This window comes from Sphaerodactylus townsendi, linkage group LG03, assembly GCF_021028975.2.
Source record: "Sphaerodactylus townsendi isolate TG3544 linkage group LG03, MPM_Stown_v2.3, whole genome shotgun sequence".
NCBI classification, from domain to species: domain Eukaryota; kingdom Metazoa; phylum Chordata; class Lepidosauria; order Squamata; family Sphaerodactylidae; genus Sphaerodactylus; species Sphaerodactylus townsendi.
Window position 1 is genome coordinate 11,818,347 of NC_059427.1, and position 22,125 is coordinate 11,840,471.

General features: G+C 79.6%; 1 protein-coding gene across 1 annotated transcript in view; it reads left to right on the forward strand.

The window, feature by feature from the left end:
* LOC125428885 (zinc finger protein 271-like) overlaps window positions 1-22,125 on the forward strand; it is a 1,035,007-nt gene that overhangs the window by 11,073 nt on the left and 1,001,809 nt on the right. The gene's annotated exons all lie outside the window — the stretch shown is intronic.

The window sequence follows — 22,125 nt, forward strand, 5'->3', positions numbered from 1 at the left end:
CTTTTTTTAAAAAAAAAAATTCCTGCAACGCATGGATAGTTGCGCAGGCACACAGACGTGAACTCCCGCAGCTGTGCCAATCGTCCCACAGACTGATCGGCTGCACCTGCGTAGCTGCGCATGTGCAACACACAAAAGGAAAAAAGAAGAAAAAGGGACCTCCCGTGCAACTGCTGGGCAATAATGAAATTGTTGCTGCAGATCGGTCGTACTCGCTGCCACCGGGAGAAAACATGCGTGGGTGGGAGGGAGGGGTGGGAGCTGGACCTGGACCATGTCTGGACTTGGCACACCCATTCTAGCGGAGGGAGGGGGAGTGGAGGGAGGGATGGCATGCAAGGGAGCGGAGTAAGTGAGGGGTGGCATGCAAGGGAGGGGAAGGGGAGGGGGCCAGGCATCTGGACCTGATCCACTCACCCTAGCGGAGGGAGGGGGAGTGAAGGGAGGGATGGCATGCAAGGGAACAGAGTAAGGGGTGGCATGCAAGGGAGGGGAGGGGGCCAGGCATCTGGACCTGATCCACTCACCCTAGCGGAGGAAGGGGGAGTGAAGGGAGGGATGGCATGCAAGGGAACAGAGTAAGGGGTGGCATGCAAGGGAGGGAAGGGGAGGGGGCCAGGCATCTGGACCTGATCCACTCACCCTAGCGGAGGGAGGGGGAGTGAAGGGAGGGATGGCATGCAAGGGAACAGAGTAAGGGGTGGCATGCAAGGGAGGGAAGGGGAGGGGGCCAGGCATCTGGACCTGATCCACTCACCCTAGCGGAGGGAGGGGGAGTGAAGGGAGGGATGGCATGCAAGGGAACAGAGTAAGGGGTGGCATGCAAGGGAGGGAAGGGGAGGGGGCCAGGCATCTGGACCTGATCCACTCACCCTAGCGGAGGGAGGGGGAGGGGAGGGAGGGGTGGCAGGGAAGGGGAGGGAGTGAAGAGTGGCATTCAAGGAAGGGGAGGGGCCCCAGCATCTGGACCTGATCCACCCACCCTAGTGGAGGGAGGGGGAGGGGAGGGAGGGGTGGCATGCAAGGGAGGGGAGTGAGTGAGGGGTGGCATGCAAGGGAAGGGGAGGGGCCCCGGCATCTGGACCTGGACTTTGTATACTATCAGGCTTTCAGAAAATCTGCCCACAACCTGCTGGGCAACCTACACAGACTGGGAGGCAGGCAGATTCTCTCTGACAGTGGATGGCGTGCAACCGAAAGTGAACAGGTGGAAGGGAGGGAAATAAGGTGTCTCCTGCCCGTTGTGTCTGCGCAGGAGCGCCTCCACCATGGGATTGTGCAAAAGGATCGCTGGTTGAGCAATCTTTGAAAACCCCGGATTGAGGGAAATAAAACGGGCCAAATTCGTTTTGGGAACAGGACCCGTGCAAAGCCCCCCCCCCCCCCTCTCAAACGGTTTATATCACATCTTACACCTGTTATATTTGGCCTGCGAAGAATCCATCCAAGTGTAAGAATCAGGACCCTACTGAATTTAACCTCGGAACTCTCCCCACCCGCCTCCCCACTGAAATTTCTGTCTTCCCCCACTGAAATGCAAAGTAGTGCCTCTGAGGAGATTTGGCTGTGGCAAAAGTGACCAATTACAAAAATTCCAATGAGACCTACTAAATCAGTGCTTATTTTTATATCATTATAGTCAAGAGGTCCTGCAGTTTTATCATTTGAAGGGTGTGTTCATGAGTATAATTCAAGAGTTTTAGTGGATGGTTTAGTTAGAAATGAGCAGATGGGGAGGGGAAAAGGTGTTCTTGGCTCCTTGCATGCAGCAGTTTTTCTCCACGTGGGTATTGGGAAGCCTTTGTAGTATTTAGGAGAACCCAGAAAATATGGGGTTTCCATTTGCCCACTTTTGGTGGGAGTCCTCCAGACATTTGCAGCCCTTGCCCATGGATACTCAGCTGATTGGTGGGTGGAAACAATTGCCACAACTCTCTTATCACATCTAGGTAACTCTAGGAATTGCCAGGACCTCTATGGGCAGAACTTCCAGCAAGTGACCAAGGCATTTCCTTTTTCTCCCAGGATACTTCCCCCTCCCCCCCCACCCTTTTGCTATCATGGCCAATATGTTTGCAACTTCACTCATGGCCAATATGTGTGCAATAGGAGTAGCAGGAACCGGGTTTGATTCCCTGCTCTGCCAACTGTAGAGTCTTATCTGGGGAATTCAGATTAGCCTGTGCACTCCAGCACACACCAGCTGGGTGAGCTTGGGCTAGTCACAGTTCTTCTGAGCTCTCTCAGCCCCACTTACCTCACAGGGTGTTTGTTATGAGGGGGAGGGGAATGGCAAAGGTATCAACAAGTATAGCGTGGGGGCGCAGGTATGCATGGACATCCTTCTCTCACCTTTCTCCCTCCCCGCCGCTTGCTGCTGCTTGTAAGGCTGCTGAATCTGGAAGGTGGGGCTTAACAGGGATTAACAGAGTTCATCTCTTGTTCCTCTTTGTCCTAGAGGTGGGGCTTTTGTCCTGAGAGGTGGGGCTTTAGTTCAGTCTCTTGGGGGGGGGGGTGGGGGGGGGGGGGGGTGGGGGGGGGGGGGGGTGGGGGGGGGGGGGGGTGGGGGGGGGGGGGGGTGGGGGGGGGGGGGGGTGGGGGGGGGGGGGGGTGGGGGGGGGGGGGGGTGGGGGGGGGGGGGGGTGGGGGGGGGGGGGGGTGGGGGGGGGGGGGGGTGGGGGGGGGGGGGGGTGGGGGGGGGGGGGGGTGGGGGGGGGGGGGGGTGGGGGGGGGGGGGGGTGGGGGGGGGGGGGGGTGGGGGGGGGGGGGGGTGGGGGGGGGGGGGGGTGGGGGGGGGGGGGGGTGGGGGGGGGGGGGGGTGGGGGGGGGGGGGGGTGGGGGGGGGGGGGGGTGGGGGGGGGGGGGGGTGGGGGGGGGGGGGGGTGGGGGGGGGGGGGGGTGGGGGGGGGGGGGGGTGGGGGGGGGGGGGGGTGGGGGGGGGGGGGGGTGGGGGGGGGGGGGGGTGGGGGGGGGGGGGGGTGGGGGGGGGGGGGGGTGGGGGGGGGGGGGGGTGGGGGGGGGGGGGGGTGGGGGGGGGGGGGGGTGGGGGGGGGGGGGGGTGGGGGGGGGGGGGGGTGGGGGGGGGGGGGGGTGGGGGGGGGGGGGGGTGGGGGGGGGGGGGGGTGGGGGGGGGGGGGGGTGGGGGGGGGGGGGGGTGGGGGGGGGGGGGGGTGGGGGGGGGGGGGGGTGGGGGGGGGGGGGGGTGGGGGGGGGGGGGGGTGGGGGGGGGGGGGGGTGGGGGGGGGGGGGGGTGGGGGGGGGGGGGGGTGGGGGGGGGGGGGGGTGGGGGGGGGGGGGGGTGGGGGGGGGGGGGGGTGGGGGGGGGGGGGGGTGGGGGGGGGGGGGGGTGGGGGGGGGGGGGGGTGGGGGGGGGGGGGGGTGGGGGGGGGGGGGGGTGGGGGGGGGGGGGGGTGGGGGGGGGGGGGGGTGGGGGGGGGGGGGGGTGGGGGGGGGGGGGGGTGGGGGGGGGGGGGGGTGGGGGGGGGGGGGGGTGGGGGGGGGGGGGGGTGGGGGGGGGGGGGGGTGGGGGGGGGGGGGGGTGGGGGGGGGGGGGGGTGGGGGGGGGGGGGGGTGGGGGGGGGGGGGGGTGGGGGGGGGGGGGGGTGGGGGGGGGGGGGGGTGGGGGGGGGGGGGGGTGGGGGGGGGGGGGGGTGGGGGGGGGGGGGGGTGGGGGGGGGGGGGGGTGGGGGGGGGGGGGGGTGGGGGGGGGGGGGGGTGGGGGGGGGGGGGGGTGGGGGGGGGGGGGGGTGGGGGGGGGGGGGGGTGGGGGGGGGGGGGGGTGGGGGGGGGGGGGGGTGGGGGGGGGGGGGGGTGGGGGGGGGGGGGGGTGGGGGGGGGGGGGGGTGGGGGGGGGGGGGGGTGGGGGGGGGGGGGGGTGGGGGGGGGGGGGGGTGGGGGGGGGGGGGGGTGGGGGGGGGGGGGGGTGGGGGGGGGGGGGGGTGGGGGGGGGGGGGGGTGGGGGGGGGGGGGGGTGGGGGGGGGGGGGGGTGGGGGGGGGGGGGGGTGGGGGGGGGGGGGGGTGGGGGGGGGGGGGGGTGGGGGGGGGGGGGGGTGGGGGGGGGGGGGGGTGGGGGGGGGGGGGGGTGGGGGGGGGGGGGGGTGGGGGGGGGGGGGGGTGGGGGGGGGGGGGGGTGGGGGGGGGGGGGGGTGGGGGGGGGGGGGGGTGGGGGGGGGGGGGGGTGGGGGGGGGGGGGGGTGGGGGGGGGGGGGGGTGGGGGGGGGGGGGGGTGGGGGGGGGGGGGGGTGGGGGGGGGGGGGGGTGGGGGGGGGGGGGGGTGGGGGGGGGGGGGGGTGGGGGGGGGGGGGGGTGGGGGGGGGGGGGGGTGGGGGGGGGGGGGGGTGGGGGGGGGGGGGGGTGGGGGGGGGGGGGGGTGGGGGGGGGGGGGGGTGGGGGGGGGGGGGGGTGGGGGGGGGGGGGGGTGGGGGGGGGGGGGGGTGGGGGGGGGGGGGGGTGGGGGGGGGGGGGGGTGGGGGGGGGGGGGGGTGGGGGGGGGGGGGGGTGGGGGGGGGGGGGGGTGGGGGGGGGGGGGGGTGGGGGGGGGGGGGGGTGGGGGGGGGGGGGGGTGGGGGGGGGGGGGGGTGGGGGGGGGGGGGGGTGGGGGGGGGGGGGGGTGGGGGGGGGGGGGGGTGGGGGGGGGGGGGGGTGGGGGGGGGGGGGGGTGGGGGGGGGGGGGGGTGGGGGGGGGGGGGGGTGGGGGGGGGGGGGGGTGGGGGGGGGGGGGGGTGGGGGGGGGGGGGGGTGGGGGGGGGGGGGGGTGGGGGGGGGGGGGGGTGGGGGGGGGGGGGGGTGGGGGGGGGGGGGGGTGGGGGGGGGGGGGGGTGGGGGGGGGGGGGGGTGGGGGGGGGGGGGGGTGGGGGGGGGGGGGGGTGGGGGGGGGGGGGGGTGGGGGGGGGGGGGGGTGGGGGGGGGGGGGGGTGGGGGGGGGGGGGGGTGGGGGGGGGGGGGGGTGGGGGGGGGGGGGGGTGGGGGGGGGGGGGGGTGGGGGGGGGGGGGGGTGGGGGGGGGGGGGGGTGGGGGGGGGGGGGGGTGGGGGGGGGGGGGGGTGGGGGGGGGGGGGGGTGGGGGGGGGGGGGGGTGGGGGGGGGGGGGGGTGGGGGGGGGGGGGGGTGGGGGGGGGGGGGGGTGGGGGGGGGGGGGGGTGGGGGGGGGGGGGGGTGGGGGGGGGGGGGGGTGGGGGGGGGGGGGGGTGGGGGGGGGGGGGGGTGGGGGGGGGGGGGGGTGGGGGGGGGGGGGGGTGGGGGGGGGGGGGGGTGGGGGGGGGGGGGGGTGGGGGGGGGGGGGGGTGGGGGGGGGGGGGGGTGGGGGGGGGGGGGGGTGGGGGGGGGGGGGGGTGGGGGGGGGGGGGGGTGGGGGGGGGGGGGGGTGGGGGGGGGGGGGGGTGGGGGGGGGGGGGGGTGGGGGGGGGGGGGGGTGGGGGGGGGGGGGGGTGGGGGGGGGGGGGGGTGGGGGGGGGGGGGGGTGGGGGGGGGGGGGGGTGGGGGGGGGGGGGGGTGGGGGGGGGGGGGGGTGGGGGGGGGGGGGGGTGGGGGGGGGGGGGGGTGGGGGGGGGGGGGGGTGGGGGGGGGGGGGGGTGGGGGGGGGGGGGGGTGGGGGGGGGGGGGGGTGGGGGGGGGGGGGGGTGGGGGGGGGGGGGGGTGGGGGGGGGGGGGGGTGGGGGGGGGGGGGGGTGGGGGGGGGGGGGGGTGGGGGGGGGGGGGGGTGGGGGGGGGGGGGGGTGGGGGGGGGGGGGGGTGGGGGGGGGGGGGGGTGGGGGGGGGGGGGGGTGGGGGGGGGGGGGGGTGGGGGGGGGGGGGGGTGGGGGGGGGGGGGGGTGGGGGGGGGGGGGGGTGGGGGGGGGGGGGGGTGGGGGGGGGGGGGGGTGGGGGGGGGGGGGGGTGGGGGGGGGGGGGGGTGGGGGGGGGGGGGGGTGGGGGGGGGGGGGGGTGGGGGGGGGGGGGGGTGGGGGGGGGGGGGGGTGGGGGGGGGGGGGGGTGGGGGGGGGGGGGGGTGGGGGGGGGGGGGGGTGGGGGGGGGGGGGGGTGGGGGGGGGGGGGGGTGGGGGGGGGGGGGGGTGGGGGGGGGGGGGGGTGGGGGGGGGGGGGGGTGGGGGGGGGGGGGGGTGGGGGGGGGGGGGGGTGGGGGGGGGGGGGGGTGGGGGGGGGGGGGGGTGGGGGGGGGGGGGGGTGGGGGGGGGGGGGGGTGGGGGGGGGGGGGGGTGGGGGGGGGGGGGGGTGGGGGGGGGGGGGGGTGGGGGGGGGGGGGGGTGGGGGGGGGGGGGGGTGGGGGGGGGGGGGGGTGGGGGGGGGGGGGGGTGGGGGGGGGGGGGGGTGGGGGGGGGGGGGGGTGGGGGGGGGGGGGGGTGGGGGGGGGGGGGGGTGGGGGGGGGGGGGGGTGGGGGGGGGGGGGGGTGGGGGGGGGGGGGGGTGGGGGGGGGGGGGGGTGGGGGGGGGGGGGGGTGGGGGGGGGGGGGGGTGGGGGGGGGGGGGGGTGGGGGGGGGGGGGGGTGGGGGGGGGGGGGGGTGGGGGGGGGGGGGGGTGGGGGGGGGGGGGGGTGGGGGGGGGGGGGGGTGGGGGGGGGGGGGGGTGGGGGGGGGGGGGGGTGGGGGGGGGGGGGGGTGGGGGGGGGGGGGGGTGGGGGGGGGGGGGGGTGGGGGGGGGGGGGGGTGGGGGGGGGGGGGGGTGGGGGGGGGGGGGGGTGGGGGGGGGGGGGGGTGGGGGGGGGGGGGGGTGGGGGGGGGGGGGGGTGGGGGGGGGGGGGGGTGGGGGGGGGGGGGGGTGGGGGGGGGGGGGGGTGGGGGGGGGGGGGGGTGGGGGGGGGGGGGGGTGGGGGGGGGGGGGGGTGGGGGGGGGGGGGGGTGGGGGGGGGGGGGGGTGGGGGGGGGGGGGGGTGGGGGGGGGGGGGGGTGGGGGGGGGGGGGGGTGGGGGGGGGGGGGGGTGGGGGGGGGGGGGGGTGGGGGGGGGGGGGGGTGGGGGGGGGGGGGGGTGGGGGGGGGGGGGGGTGGGGGGGGGGGGGGGTGGGGGGGGGGGGGGGTGGGGGGGGGGGGGGGTGGGGGGGGGGGGGGGTGGGGGGGGGGGGGGGTGGGGGGGGGGGGGGGTGGGGGGGGGGGGGGGTGGGGGGGGGGGGGGGTGGGGGGGGGGGGGGGTGGGGGGGGGGGGGGGTGGGGGGGGGGGGGGGTGGGGGGGGGGGGGGGTGGGGGGGGGGGGGGGTGGGGGGGGGGGGGGGTGGGGGGGGGGGGGGGTGGGGGGGGGGGGGGGTGGGGGGGGGGGGGGGTGGGGGGGGGGGGGGGTGGGGGGGGGGGGGGGTGGGGGGGGGGGGGGGTGGGGGGGGGGGGGGGTGGGGGGGGGGGGGGGTGGGGGGGGGGGGGGGTGGGGGGGGGGGGGGGTGGGGGGGGGGGGGGGTGGGGGGGGGGGGGGGTGGGGGGGGGGGGGGGTGGGGGGGGGGGGGGGTGGGGGGGGGGGGGGGTGGGGGGGGGGGGGGGTGGGGGGGGGGGGGGGTGGGGGGGGGGGGGGGTGGGGGGGGGGGGGGGTGGGGGGGGGGGGGGGTGGGGGGGGGGGGGGGTGGGGGGGGGGGGGGGTGGGGGGGGGGGGGGGTGGGGGGGGGGGGGGGTGGGGGGGGGGGGGGGTGGGGGGGGGGGGGGGTGGGGGGGGGGGGGGGTGGGGGGGGGGGGGGGTGGGGGGGGGGGGGGGTGGGGGGGGGGGGGGGTGGGGGGGGGGGGGGGTGGGGGGGGGGGGGGGTGGGGGGGGGGGGGGGTGGGGGGGGGGGGGGGTGGGGGGGGGGGGGGGTGGGGGGGGGGGGGGGTGGGGGGGGGGGGGGGTGGGGGGGGGGGGGGGTGGGGGGGGGGGGGGGTGGGGGGGGGGGGGGGTGGGGGGGGGGGGGGGTGGGGGGGGGGGGGGGTGGGGGGGGGGGGGGGTGGGGGGGGGGGGGGGTGGGGGGGGGGGGGGGTGGGGGGGGGGGGGGGTGGGGGGGGGGGGGGGTGGGGGGGGGGGGGGGTGGGGGGGGGGGGGGGTGGGGGGGGGGGGGGGTGGGGGGGGGGGGGGGTGGGGGGGGGGGGGGGTGGGGGGGGGGGGGGGTGGGGGGGGGGGGGGGTGGGGGGGGGGGGGGGTGGGGGGGGGGGGGGGTGGGGGGGGGGGGGGGTGGGGGGGGGGGGGGGTGGGGGGGGGGGGGGGTGGGGGGGGGGGGGGGTGGGGGGGGGGGGGGGTGGGGGGGGGGGGGGGTGGGGGGGGGGGGGGGTGGGGGGGGGGGGGGGTGGGGGGGGGGGGGGGTGGGGGGGGGGGGGGGTGGGGGGGGGGGGGGGTGGGGGGGGGGGGGGGTGGGGGGGGGGGGGGGTGGGGGGGGGGGGGGGTGGGGGGGGGGGGGGGTGGGGGGGGGGGGGGGTGGGGGGGGGGGGGGGTGGGGGGGGGGGGGGGTGGGGGGGGGGGGGGGTGGGGGGGGGGGGGGGTGGGGGGGGGGGGGGGTGGGGGGGGGGGGGGGTGGGGGGGGGGGGGGGTGGGGGGGGGGGGGGGTGGGGGGGGGGGGGGGTGGGGGGGGGGGGGGGTGGGGGGGGGGGGGGGTGGGGGGGGGGGGGGGTGGGGGGGGGGGGGGGTGGGGGGGGGGGGGGGTGGGGGGGGGGGGGGGTGGGGGGGGGGGGGGGTGGGGGGGGGGGGGGGTGGGGGGGGGGGGGGGTGGGGGGGGGGGGGGGTGGGGGGGGGGGGGGGTGGGGGGGGGGGGGGGTGGGGGGGGGGGGGGGTGGGGGGGGGGGGGGGTGGGGGGGGGGGGGGGTGGGGGGGGGGGGGGGTGGGGGGGGGGGGGGGTGGGGGGGGGGGGGGGTGGGGGGGGGGGGGGGTGGGGGGGGGGGGGGGTGGGGGGGGGGGGGGGTGGGGGGGGGGGGGGGTGGGGGGGGGGGGGGGTGGGGGGGGGGGGGGGTGGGGGGGGGGGGGGGTGGGGGGGGGGGGGGGTGGGGGGGGGGGGGGGTGGGGGGGGGGGGGGGTGGGGGGGGGGGGGGGTGGGGGGGGGGGGGGGTGGGGGGGGGGGGGGGTGGGGGGGGGGGGGGGTGGGGGGGGGGGGGGGTGGGGGGGGGGGGGGGTGGGGGGGGGGGGGGGTGGGGGGGGGGGGGGGTGGGGGGGGGGGGGGGTGGGGGGGGGGGGGGGTGGGGGGGGGGGGGGGTGGGGGGGGGGGGGGGTGGGGGGGGGGGGGGGTGGGGGGGGGGGGGGGTGGGGGGGGGGGGGGGTGGGGGGGGGGGGGGGTGGGGGGGGGGGGGGGTGGGGGGGGGGGGGGGTGGGGGGGGGGGGGGGTGGGGGGGGGGGGGGGTGGGGGGGGGGGGGGGTGGGGGGGGGGGGGGGTGGGGGGGGGGGGGGGTGGGGGGGGGGGGGGGTGGGGGGGGGGGGGGGTGGGGGGGGGGGGGGGTGGGGGGGGGGGGGGGTGGGGGGGGGGGGGGGTGGGGGGGGGGGGGGGTGGGGGGGGGGGGGGGTGGGGGGGGGGGGGGGTGGGGGGGGGGGGGGGTGGGGGGGGGGGGGGGTGGGGGGGGGGGGGGGTGGGGGGGGGGGGGGGTGGGGGGGGGGGGGGGTGGGGGGGGGGGGGGGTGGGGGGGGGGGGGGGTGGGGGGGGGGGGGGGTGGGGGGGGGGGGGGGTGGGGGGGGGGGGGGGTGGGGGGGGGGGGGGGTGGGGGGGGGGGGGGGTGGGGGGGGGGGGGGGTGGGGGGGGGGGGGGGTGGGGGGGGGGGGGGGTGGGGGGGGGGGGGGGTGGGGGGGGGGGGGGGTGGGGGGGGGGGGGGGTGGGGGGGGGGGGGGGTGGGGGGGGGGGGGGGTGGGGGGGGGGGGGGGTGGGGGGGGGGGGGGGTGGGGGGGGGGGGGGGTGGGGGGGGGGGGGGGTGGGGGGGGGGGGGGGTGGGGGGGGGGGGGGGTGGGGGGGGGGGGGGGTGGGGGGGGGGGGGGGTGGGGGGGGGGGGGGGTGGGGGGGGGGGGGGGTGGGGGGGGGGGGGGGTGGGGGGGGGGGGGGGTGGGGGGGGGGGGGGGTGGGGGGGGGGGGGGGTGGGGGGGGGGGGGGGTGGGGGGGGGGGGGGGTGGGGGGGGGGGGGGGTGGGGGGGGGGGGGGGTGGGGGGGGGGGGGGGTGGGGGGGGGGGGGGGTGGGGGGGGGGGGGGGTGGGGGGGGGGGGGGGTGGGGGGGGGGGGGGGTGGGGGGGGGGGGGGGTGGGGGGGGGGGGGGGTGGGGGGGGGGGGGGGTGGGGGGGGGGGGGGGTGGGGGGGGGGGGGGGTGGGGGGGGGGGGGGGTGGGGGGGGGGGGGGGTGGGGGGGGGGGGGGGTGGGGGGGGGGGGGGGTGGGGGGGGGGGGGGGTGGGGGGGGGGGGGGGTGGGGGGGGGGGGGGGTGGGGGGGGGGGGGGGTGGGGGGGGGGGGGGGTGGGGGGGGGGGGGGGTGGGGGGGGGGGGGGGTGGGGGGGGGGGGGGGTGGGGGGGGGGGGGGGTGGGGGGGGGGGGGGGTGGGGGGGGGGGGGGGTGGGGGGGGGGGGGGGTGGGGGGGGGGGGGGGTGGGGGGGGGGGGGGGTGGGGGGGGGGGGGGGTGGGGGGGGGGGGGGGTGGGGGGGGGGGGGGGTGGGGGGGGGGGGGGGTGGGGGGGGGGGGGGGTGGGGGGGGGGGGGGGTGGGGGGGGGGGGGGGTGGGGGGGGGGGGGGGTGGGGGGGGGGGGGGGTGGGGGGGGGGGGGGGTGGGGGGGGGGGGGGGTGGGGGGGGGGGGGGGTGGGGGGGGGGGGGGGTGGGGGGGGGGGGGGGTGGGGGGGGGGGGGGGTGGGGGGGGGGGGGGGTGGGGGGGGGGGGGGGTGGGGGGGGGGGGGGGTGGGGGGGGGGGGGGGTGGGGGGGGGGGGGGGTGGGGGGGGGGGGGGGTGGGGGGGGGGGGGGGTGGGGGGGGGGGGGGGTGGGGGGGGGGGGGGGTGGGGGGGGGGGGGGGTGGGGGGGGGGGGGGGTGGGGGGGGGGGGGGGTGGGGGGGGGGGGGGGTGGGGGGGGGGGGGGGTGGGGGGGGGGGGGGGTGGGGGGGGGGGGGGGTGGGGGGGGGGGGGGGTGGGGGGGGGGGGGGGTGGGGGGGGGGGGGGGTGGGGGGGGGGGGGGGTGGGGGGGGGGGGGGGTGGGGGGGGGGGGGGGTGGGGGGGGGGGGGGGTGGGGGGGGGGGGGGGTGGGGGGGGGGGGGGGTGGGGGGGGGGGGGGGTGGGGGGGGGGGGGGGTGGGGGGGGGGGGGGGTGGGGGGGGGGGGGGGTGGGGGGGGGGGGGGGTGGGGGGGGGGGGGGGTGGGGGGGGGGGGGGGTGGGGGGGGGGGGGGGTGGGGGGGGGGGGGGGTGGGGGGGGGGGGGGGTGGGGGGGGGGGGGGGTGGGGGGGGGGGGGGGTGGGGGGGGGGGGGGGTGGGGGGGGGGGGGGGTGGGGGGGGGGGGGGGTGGGGGGGGGGGGGGGTGGGGGGGGGGGGGGGTGGGGGGGGGGGGGGGTGGGGGGGGGGGGGGGTGGGGGGGGGGGGGGGTGGGGGGGGGGGGGGGTGGGGGGGGGGGGGGGTGGGGGGGGGGGGGGGTGGGGGGGGGGGGGGGTGGGGGGGGGGGGGGGTGGGGGGGGGGGGGGGTGGGGGGGGGGGGGGGTGGGGGGGGGGGGGGGTGGGGGGGGGGGGGGGTGGGGGGGGGGGGGGGTGGGGGGGGGGGGGGGTGGGGGGGGGGGGGGGTGGGGGGGGGGGGGGGTGGGGGGGGGGGGGGGTGGGGGGGGGGGGGGGTGGGGGGGGGGGGGGGTGGGGGGGGGGGGGGGTGGGGGGGGGGGGGGGTGGGGGGGGGGGGGGGTGGGGGGGGGGGGGGGTGGGGGGGGGGGGGGGTGGGGGGGGGGGGGGGTGGGGGGGGGGGGGGGTGGGGGGGGGGGGGGGTGGGGGGGGGGGGGGGTGGGGGGGGGGGGGGGTGGGGGGGGGGGGGGGTGGGGGGGGGGGGGGGTGGGGGGGGGGGGGGGTGGGGGGGGGGGGGGGTGGGGGGGGGGGGGGGTGGGGGGGGGGGGGGGTGGGGGGGGGGGGGGGTGGGGGGGGGGGGGGGTGGGGGGGGGGGGGGGTGGGGGGGGGGGGGGGTGGGGGGGGGGGGGGGTGGGGGGGGGGGGGGGTGGGGGGGGGGGGGGGTGGGGGGGGGGGGGGGTGGGGGGGGGGGGGGGTGGGGGGGGGGGGGGGTGGGGGGGGGGGGGGGTGGGGGGGGGGGGGGGTGGGGGGGGGGGGGGGTGGGGGGGGGGGGGGGTGGGGGGGGGGGGGGGTGGGGGGGGGGGGGGGTGGGGGGGGGGGGGGGTGGGGGGGGGGGGGGGTGGGGGGGGGGGGGGGTGGGGGGGGGGGGGGGTGGGGGGGGGGGGGGGTGGGGGGGGGGGGGGGTGGGGGGGGGGGGGGGTGGGGGGGGGGGGGGGTGGGGGGGGGGGGGGGTGGGGGGGGGGGGGGGTGGGGGGGGGGGGGGGTGGGGGGGGGGGGGGGTGGGGGGGGGGGGGGGTGGGGGGGGGGGGGGGTGGGGGGGGGGGGGGGTGGGGGGGGGGGGGGGTGGGGGGGGGGGGGGGTGGGGGGGGGGGGGGGTGGGGGGGGGGGGGGGTGGGGGGGGGGGGGGGTGGGGGGGGGGGGGGGTGGGGGGGGGGGGGGGTGGGGGGGGGGGGGGGTGGGGGGGGGGGGGGGTGGGGGGGGGGGGGGGTGGGGGGGGGGGGGGGTGGGGGGGGGGGGGGGTGGGGGGGGGGGGGGGTGGGGGGGGGGGGGGGTGGGGGGGGGGGGGGGTGGGGGGGGGGGGGGGTGGGGGGGGGGGGGGGTGGGGGGGGGGGGGGGTGGGGGGGGGGGGGGGTGGGGGGGGGGGGGGGTGGGGGGGGGGGGGGGTGGGGGGGGGGGGGGGTGGGGGGGGGGGGGGGTGGGGGGGGGGGGGGGTGGGGGGGGGGGGGGGTGGGGGGGGGGGGGGGTGGGGGGGGGGGGGGGTGGGGGGGGGGGGGGGTGGGGGGGGGGGGGGGTGGGGGGGGGGGGGGGTGGGGGGGGGGGGGGGTGGGGGGGGGGGGGGGTGGGGGGGGGGGGGGGTGGGGGGGGGGGGGGGTGGGGGGGGGGGGGGGTGGGGGGGGGGGGGGGTGGGGGGGGGGGGGGGTGGGGGGGGGGGGGGGTGGGGGGGGGGGGGGGTGGGGGGGGGGGGGGGTGGGGGGGGGGGGGGGTGGGGGGGGGGGGGGGTGGGGGGGGGGGGGGGTGGGGGGGGGGGGGGGTGGGGGGGGGGGGGGGTGGGGGGGGGGGGGGGTGGGGGGGGGGGGGGGTGGGGGGGGGGGGGGGTGGGGGGGGGGGGGGGTGGGGGGGGGGGGGGGTGGGGGGGGGGGGGGGTGGGGGGGGGGGGGGGTGGGGGGGGGGGGGGGTGGGGGGGGGGGGGGGTGGGGGGGGGGGGGGGTGGGGGGGGGGGGGGGTGGGGGGGGGGGGGGGTGGGGGGGGGGGGGGGTGGGGGGGGGGGGGGGTGGGGGGGGGGGGGGGTGGGGGGGGGGGGGGGTGGGGGGGGGGGGGGGTGGGGGGGGGGGGGGGTGGGGGGGGGGGGGGGTGGGGGGGGGGGGGGGTGGGGGGGGGGGGGGGTGGGGGGGGGGGGGGGTGGGGGGGGGGGGGGGTGGGGGGGGGGGGGGGTGGGGGGGGGGGGGGGTGGGGGGGGGGGGGGGTGGGGGGGGGGGGGGGTGGGGGGGGGGGGGGGTGGGGGGGGGGGGGGGTGGGGGGGGGGGGGGGTGGGGGGGGGGGGGGGTGGGGGGGGGGGGGGGTGGGGGGGGGGGGGGGTGGGGGGGGGGGGGGGTGGGGGGGGGGGGGGGTGGGGGGGGGGGGGGGTGGGGGGGGGGGGGGGTGGGGGGGGGGGGGGGTGGGGGGGGGGGGGGGTGGGGGGGGGGGGGGGTGGGGGGGGGGGGGGGTGGGGGGGGGGGGGGGTGGGGGGGGGGGGGGGTGGGGGGGGGGGGGGGTGGGGGGGGGGGGGGGTGGGGGGGGGGGGGGGTGGGGGGGGGGGGGGGTGGGGGGGGGGGGGGGTGGGGGGGGGGGGGGGTGGGGGGGGGGGGGGGTGGGGGGGGGGGGGGGTGGGGGGGGGGGGGGGTGGGGGGGGGGGGGGGTGGGGGGGGGGGGGGGTGGGGGGGGGGGGGGGTGGGGGGGGGGGGGGGTGGGGGGGGGGGGGGGTGGGGGGGGGGGGGGGTGGGGGGGGGGGGGGGTGGGGGGGGGGGGGGGTGGGGGGGGGGGGGGGTGGGGGGGGGGGGGGGTGGGGGGGGGGGGGGGTGGGGGGGGGGGGGGGTGGGGGGGGGGGGGGGTGGGGGGGGGGGGGGGTGGGGGGGGGGGGGGGTGGGGGGGGGGGGGGGTGGGGGGGGGGGGGGGTGGGGGGGGGGGGGGGTGGGGGGGGGGGGGGGTGGGGGGGGGGGGGGGTGGGGGGGGGGGGGGGTGGGGGGGGGGGGGGGTGGGGGGGGGGGGGGGTGGGGGGGGGGGGGGGTGGGGGGGGGGGGGGGTGGGGGGGGGGGGGGGTGGGGGGGGGGGGGGGTGGGGGGGGGGGGGGGTGGGGGGGGGGGGGGGTGGGGGGGGGGGGGGGTGGGGGGGGGGGGGGGTGGGGGGGGGGGGGGGTGGGGGGGGGGGGGGGTGGGGGGGGGGGGGGGTGGGGGGGGGGGGGGGTGGGGGGGGGGGGGGGTGGGGGGGGGGGGGGGTGGGGGGGGGGGGGGGTGGGGGGGGGGGGGGGTGGGGGGGGGGGGGGGTGGGGGGGGGGGGGGGTGGGGGGGGGGGGGGGTGGGGGGGGGGGGGGGTGGGGGGGGGGGGGGGTGGGGGGGGGGGGGGGTGGGGGGGGGGGGGGGTGGGGGGGGGGGGGGGTGGGGGGGGGGGGGGGTGGGGGGGGGGGGGGGTGGGGGGGGGGGGGGGTGGGGGGGGGGGGGGGTGGGGGGGGGGGGGGGTGGGGGGGGGGGGGGGTGGGGGGGGGGGGGGGTGGGGGGGGGGGGGGGTGGGGGGGGGGGGGGGTGGGGGGGGGGGGGGGTGGGGGGGGGGGGGGGTGGGGGGGGGGGGGGGTGGGGGGGGGGGGGGGTGGGGGGGGGGGGGGGTGGGGGGGGGGGGGGGTGGGGGGGGGGGGGGGTGGGGGGGGGGGGGGGTGGGGGGGGGGGGGGGTGGGGGGGGGGGGGGGTGGGGGGGGGGGGGGGTGGGGGGGGGGGGGGGTGGGGGGGGGGGGGGGTGGGGGGGGGGGGGGGTGGGGGGGGGGGGGGGTGGGGGGGGGGGGGGGTGGGGGGGGGGGGGGGTGGGGGGGGGGGGGGGTGGGGGGGGGGGGGGGTGGGGGGGGGGGGGGGTGGGGGGGGGGGGGGGTGGGGGGGGGGGGGGGTGGGGGGGGGGGGGGGTGGGGGGGGGGGGGGGTGGGGGGGGGGGGGGGTGGGGGGGGGGGGGGGTGGGGGGGGGGGGGGGTGGGGGGGGGGGGGGGTGGGGGGGGGGGGGGGTGGGGGGGGGGGGGGGTGGGGGGGGGGGGGGGTGGGGGGGGGGGGGGGTGGGGGGGGGGGGGGGTGGGGGGGGGGGGGGGTGGGGGGGGGGGGGGGTGGGGGGGGGGGGGGGTGGGGGGGGGGGGGGGTGGGGGGGGGGGGGGGTGGGGGGGGGGGGGGGTGGGGGGGGGGGGGGGTGGGGGGGGGGGGGGGTGGGGGGGGGGGGGGGTGGGGGGGGGGGGGGGTGGGGGGGGGGGGGGGTGGGGGGGGGGGGGGGTGGGGGGGGGGGGGGGTGGGGGGGGGGGGGGGTGGGGGGGGGGGGGGGTGGGGGGGGGGGGGGGTGGGGGGGGGGGGGGGTGGGGGGGGGGGGGGGTGGGGGGGGGGGGGGGTGGGGGGGGGGGGGGGTGGGGGGGGGGGGGGGTGGGGGGGGGGGGGGGTGGGGGGGGGGGGGGGTGGGGGGGGGGGGGGGTGGGGGGGGGGGGGGGTGGGGGGGGGGGGGGGTGGGGGGGGGGGGGGGTGGGGGGGGGGGGGGGTGGGGGGGGGGGGGGGTGGGGGGGGGGGGGGGTGGGGGGGGGGGGGGGTGGGGGGGGGGGGGGGTGGGGGGGGGGGGGGGTGGGGGGGGGGGGGGGTGGGGGGGGGGGGGGGTGGGGGGGGGGGGGGGTGGGGGGGGGGGGGGGTGGGGGGGGGGGGGGGTGGGGGGGGGGGGGGGTGGGGGGGGGGGGGGGTGGGGGGGGGGGGGGGTGGGGGGGGGGGGGGGTGGGGGGGGGGGGGGGTGGGGGGGGGGGGGGGTGGGGGGGGGGGGGGGTGGGGGGGGGGGGGGGTGGGGGGGGGGGGGGGTGGGGGGGGGGGGGGGTGGGGGGGGGGGGGGGTGGGGGGGGGGGGGGGTGGGGGGGGGGGGGGGTGGGGGGGGGGGGGGGTGGGGGGGGGGGGGGGTGGGGGGGGGGGGGGGTGGGGGGGGGGGGGGGTGGGGGGGGGGGGGGGTGGGGGGGGGGGGGGGTGGGGGGGGGGGGGGGTGGGGGGGGGGGGGGGTGGGGGGGGGGGGGGGTGGGGGGGGGGGGGGGTGGGGGGGGGGGGGGGTGGGGGGGGGGGGGGGTGGGGGGGGGGGGGGGTGGGGGGGGGGGGGGGTGGGGGGGGGGGGGGGTGGGGGGGGGGGGGGGTGGGGGGGGGGGGGGGTGGGGGGGGGGGGGGGTGGGGGGGGGGGGGGGTGGGGGGGGGGGGGGGTGGGGGGGGGGGGGGGTGGGGGGGGGGGGGGGTGGGGGGGGGGGGGGGTGGGGGGGGGGGGGGGTGGGGGGGGGGGGGGGTGGGGGGGGGGGGGGGTGGGGGGGGGGGGGGGTGGGGGGGGGGGGGGGTGGGGGGGGGGGGGGGTGGGGGGGGGGGGGGGTGGGGGGGGGGGGGGGTGGGGGGGGGGGGGGGTGGGGGGGGGGGGGGGTGGGGGGGGGGGGGGGTGGGGGGGGGGGGGGGTGGGGGGGGGGGGGGGTGGGGGGGGGGGGGGGTGGGGGGGGGGGGGGGTGGGGGGGGGGGGGGGTGGGGGGGGGGGGGGGTGGGGGGGGGGGGGGGTGGGGGGGGGGGGGGGTGGGGGGGGGGGGGGGTGGGGGGGGGGGGGGGTGGGGGGGGGGGGGGGTGGGGGGGGGGGGGGGTGGGGGGGGGGGGGGGTGGGGGGGGGGGGGGGTGGGGGGGGGGGGGGGTGGGGGGGGGGGGGGGTGGGGGGGGGGGGGGGTGGGGGGGGGGGGGGGTGGGGGGGGGGGGGGGTGGGGGGGGGGGGGGGTGGGGGGGGGGGGGGGTGGGGGGGGGGGGGGGTGGGGGGGGGGGGGGGTGGGGGGGGGGGGGGGTGGGGGGGGGGGGGGGTGGGGGGGGGGGGGGGTGGGGGGGGGGGGGGGTGGGGGGGGGGGGGGGTGGGGGGGGGGGGGGGTGGGGGGGGGGGGGGGTGGGGGGGGGGGGGGGTGGGGGGGGGGGGGGGTGGGGGGGGGGGGGGGTGGGGGGGGGGGGGGGTGGGGGGGGGGGGGGGTGGGGGGGGGGGGGGGTGGGGGGGGGGGGGGGTGGGGGGGGGGGGGGGTGGGGGGGGGGGGGGGTGGGGGGGGGGGGGGGTGGGGGGGGGGGGGGGTGGGGGGGGGGGGGGGTGGGGGGGGGGGGGGGTGGGGGGGGGGGGTTTGACTCTCTTGATTTTCCCTTTCAGCTTCCTGCGCACTATCCCCCTCATCTTTGAGAAATTTCCCTTTCTGAAGGCAAATGTAACTACATTAGTAGTTGTCACTTATTCGCATGCAGAGATACTGAATCTGACAGAATTGTGGTCGCTGTTCCCTATCAGCTCAACAACACTGACTTCCCGCACCGGGTCCTGGGTGCGGGAAGACACAAAGGAACAAATAAATGACTGAGGAGGATTGTGTCTGTGTGCGTGAATCAGGGTGTGTCGATGCAACAAATTCTAACCAATTTCTGCTCTGCCTAGTGGATCTCAGCCAAGAAATCTTGAGAACTTCTGCACAAGGATTATGAATCTCTGGCTGTTTTGCAAGCAAACCCTGACCTTGATTTCATTATTTCCTGATGCTGTAGAGGTGCCGCCTACTTTATTGGCTGGGCTCCTGTGCCTTTAGCAACAGCTCATAGCGTGCAATTTGTTAGGGGAGGCTTTTCTGGCATTTAACTAGGGAAAAGTTTCAGCTGCTTGATTTCTGTGCTTCAAAGCATTGTTGGAAGCATCGAACCAAGGTGGGGTGGCAAGCCTAGCTGCGATTCATATGCAAAGTATAACTTTATCGATAATCTGCCCTCCTCACTAAGAGTTGAGGATTACAAAATATAGAAAACAATTCAGTTCGACAGCATAAGATATCCAGTAAACAACGCCGCAGGATTAAGATTACAGAACTGGAAAACAACACAAGCGACTGTCTGGGCATGACGCACCATAATGCAGAATTGTTTGTCCAAGTTAACGAGCGGCATTCACAAGTGACACATTCCAAAACCAGAGCCAGAATTAAATATGGGCTGATTACACACAAAGTGTTTGCTGCGTGGTGGAGGCAAATGTCTGCTGCAGCAATGCGTGCCCCGCGGCAAACAGGACGGTGGTAATAATGCTGAACATACCCCAAGAGAAAGACTCTGAGGCCAATTCTCTTTGAAGTCGTGGGAACCTCACTGTGCGCAGTCGGCCATGATGAGGTTGCTTCCATGTTGGTTTTTCACGTGCTTTTAAGTACTTCGGGGACGAGGCGGCCTATAAATTTAATTAATTAATTAATTAATTAATTAATTAATTACTAAATAAATGAATGAATGAATGAATAAATAAATAAATAAATAAATACTTGCCTCCCTAGTTCATTTGCCAGCCAGAAGTGTGTTTGGGGTGATGTAGAGTAGGAAGGTGAGGCTGGGAAGAGGGGGGAGGTTCCCATCTCTCTCCCTCACATGCCTCTGTTGATGTATTTTAAATCCTCTACCTCCTAATTTGGATCAGAGATGTGAAAACAAAAGCAACTACCCCCCCCGCCTCCCTCCCCCCACACACCGTGGTCACATCTAATATGGTCAGAAAATGTTTAAAAGGGCCAGTGCAGTAGAGCCCCTTTGAAATTCAGCTGGGGCGTAGGGGTGGGTAATGTGAGGAGAGCCATTTGGAAATACTAAAATCTCTACCCCTGCTCTCTCTCTCTGCTCTCTCTCTGCTCTCTCTCTCTCTCTGCTCTCTGCTCTCTCTCTCTCTGCTCTCTCTCTCTCTCTCAAGCAGTGGCTATGTAAGGTTGCCAATCCCCCCCAGGTGAAAGCTAGAGCTGTCCTGAATTACAATGGATCTCCAGACTACAAGGATCAGTTCCCCTGGAGAAAATTCAGTGGTGGGATTCAGCAGGTTTGCACCACTTCGGCAGAACCGGTTGTTAAAAATGGTGCTTGCAAACAACCAATTGTTAAATTATTTGAATCCCACCACTGAGAAAATGGCTACTTTAGAAGGCAGACTCTATGGTATTATGCCCTGCTAAGATCCCCCCCCCCCAAAAAAAAACTTGCCCTCCCAAATCTATAGGACTTTCCCAACCCAGAGTTAGCACCCCATATATTCTAGCAGCTACAATAAACAAATCAATCCCGATTTTGCTGCAACAGGTATTTTGTTTTCATGCTGCCTTGATACTCTCAGGCACAGGATACCAATAAGACTTCGGGGTTTGAGAAACCTTGAAACCGTCTCCCACTGCAAGTGCTGGGGCGAATTGGTGTGTGTTTTTCCCCCACAAACTGGGATCTCAACTTCACCTTTACTGTATTTTAGAATTCATCTTGTCTCCACTTTACGCTGCGTACCTATTCAGACATCACGGGAACTGGTGTTTGTGCCAGACATTCTCAAAAATATGGACCTACAATTGTTAACACAAGGAAAAAGGAAGACACAGACAAACAAACTGGGTCTCTTATCTATCATGGCAAATCTTAAGATCTGCCCCATGATTATCTTTTTGGGATGTCTGAATGCATCTGATGTTTTGCTGAAGTTTTTACTGAGCTGTGAGTACTGTTTGGCCGTTTCTGTGCAGCCAGTCACAGCGTTGTGCCATTGGTGTTATTGGCGGCAACGTTGCCGCAACGAAGCTTTTGCTTGGGCGGGCGCTCCCTGCATGAAGTCGTTACGGGCGACGCAAGGAATAGGCGAGATGCAGCGATATCATCCGGTGGAGAGAAGCCAGTGGCGATATGGCGTGATCCGTGGATCTGGCTTCTCTGCCGAACTGGGGTCCCTGGCACCTTTTATTAGGGTTTTGCGGAAGGTGGGAGAGCGGGAGAATGTTGCTGCCTGCTCGGCCGAATCGCGGGGCTGCGTACGTGTGCGGGAGGAAGCGTTCCTGAAACTCCATACTTGCAGGGGTATGCACTTTTTGTCCCTTTGTCCAGGTTGTCTTTGTGACCCATGAGTCTGAGGTCTCTTATGACGGGAATGAGTGTCGGCGCTTGGAAGGCAACAGATGGCGCAGGCATTCCTGTGCTCTGTCTGGAGCTCTGCCGGGTTCGCTGGCTCACCCCTACACCTAGACAGGTAGTGCATCGGCTGAACCTCAGCGCTTCTCACGGCTGCGCTTTGCAAACGGCACTCTTTTTTCCCCAGGGTAGACGTCACGGGCATCCAGCGCCAGGATTGGCCATTGTGGGCCGCCATTGTGGGGGGTGGGCTCTGTGGCATGATTCCTGGCGGGTGCTTCGCACGATGCTGTCTGCGGAGTGCCATTGTTGAAAAGACATGCTTGGTGAGCGATTTTCAAATAAACTGTTGTGGGCCCACTGGAGCATCGCTGCATCGTCATTTCTGCAGTGACAGCCATGAGAACTCCCCGCCTATAATGCTACTTTCAACTGTCCTTTCACCGGCTTTTTTGGCACATGCGGAAACGGCCTTTGTATGAACGCCTGCAAGATGGAGATGGATGGATTTTTGTCCCCATCAGATTGTTAAAGGCAGTTTCAAAATAGAGTCACTTTTAGTCATTATCCCACTCTCACTGTTGGGGTTACAAGCTTTATTGTATTTCTTTCACAAAGTCTGCCTCACCTATCCTTATGCAAAGAATCTTATAATTAATATAACAACAGTTGAGTGCCATCAAGTCGAAGCCAACATATGGTGACTCTAGGTCGAATCCCCACTTGAAAATTGCACACAGATCCAAACCTGTTTGTTGTGAAACCATGTCCTCTTCATCGGAGTTTCTCCCTCCCCACCGCAGTGAGCCCATAGCAGACACATCCGGTTTCAGAACTCTTAGCAATCCCCACCAGGGGATCTCGCTTCTCTGGTCTCCCCTGATTGGCTGGCATCCCTTGATGGGGCGGGACCTCCCCCCGTCCCCCGTAGAACATTTCCCAGTTTTGGCGTGAACAAAAAACAACCGTGTAAACGTCACACGTTTATCTTTAGGAATGCCTATGCCGCTCAATGTGTTACCAGTGATTTTTCACGTTTTATCGTATAAATGTTTTATCGGTAGATGGGTGGACGGTCCCTTGCGATTGCGCATGCGCAAAAACACGACCAAACGGTAAACCCGGAAACATCCTGCGCGCGCATTGCATCAGCGCAGGGAGCGATGATTGGTTCCCCGAATGCTGCGTCGTGCTCCACGGCGGGAAAAAATTCAAGCGGTTTCAACCCTTGTCCCTCCCCTCGGATCAGCTCAGAACCGTGCCAATGCTGTCTACTCCACTTGCAGCCAGGTTCTGGCGGGACGCGTGTTAACGGGGAGAACGAGCGCCAGAAACAGAATCTGACGCAGAAGCAATGGGGAGGCTGTCCAAGAAACCTGGTTAGATTGCGTTCTGAAACCTGGGTTAGAAGGTGGTGGGGATTCGACCTCTTGTAGGTTTTCAAGGCAAGAGGTAGTTTGCCATTGCCTGCATAGCAACCTGGACTTCCTTGGTGGTCTCCCATCCAAGTACTGACCAAGGCTGACCCTCCTTAGCTTCTGAACTCTGATAAGCTTGGGAAAGTCTGGACTATTCAGGCTGCTAGCTTACAATTAGAATCGTAGAAGCGCAATTAATCTGTCAACAAGACAAACAACCTATATTGTTTCAAAGAAACCTGAAAAACCCGTCTGGTCAGTGGAAATAGTGTGTTAAAAGACATGGGGAGCATTAAAAAATGTACCTTAAAAATGTGCCTTTGCCACGTTGGAAAAGGTTAGAAAGTTAAGTCAGAGAGACTCAGTCGTCTGTCCATTCTTGCGGTTCTTTTTTATTGTGTTTTGAAAGAATCATGGACA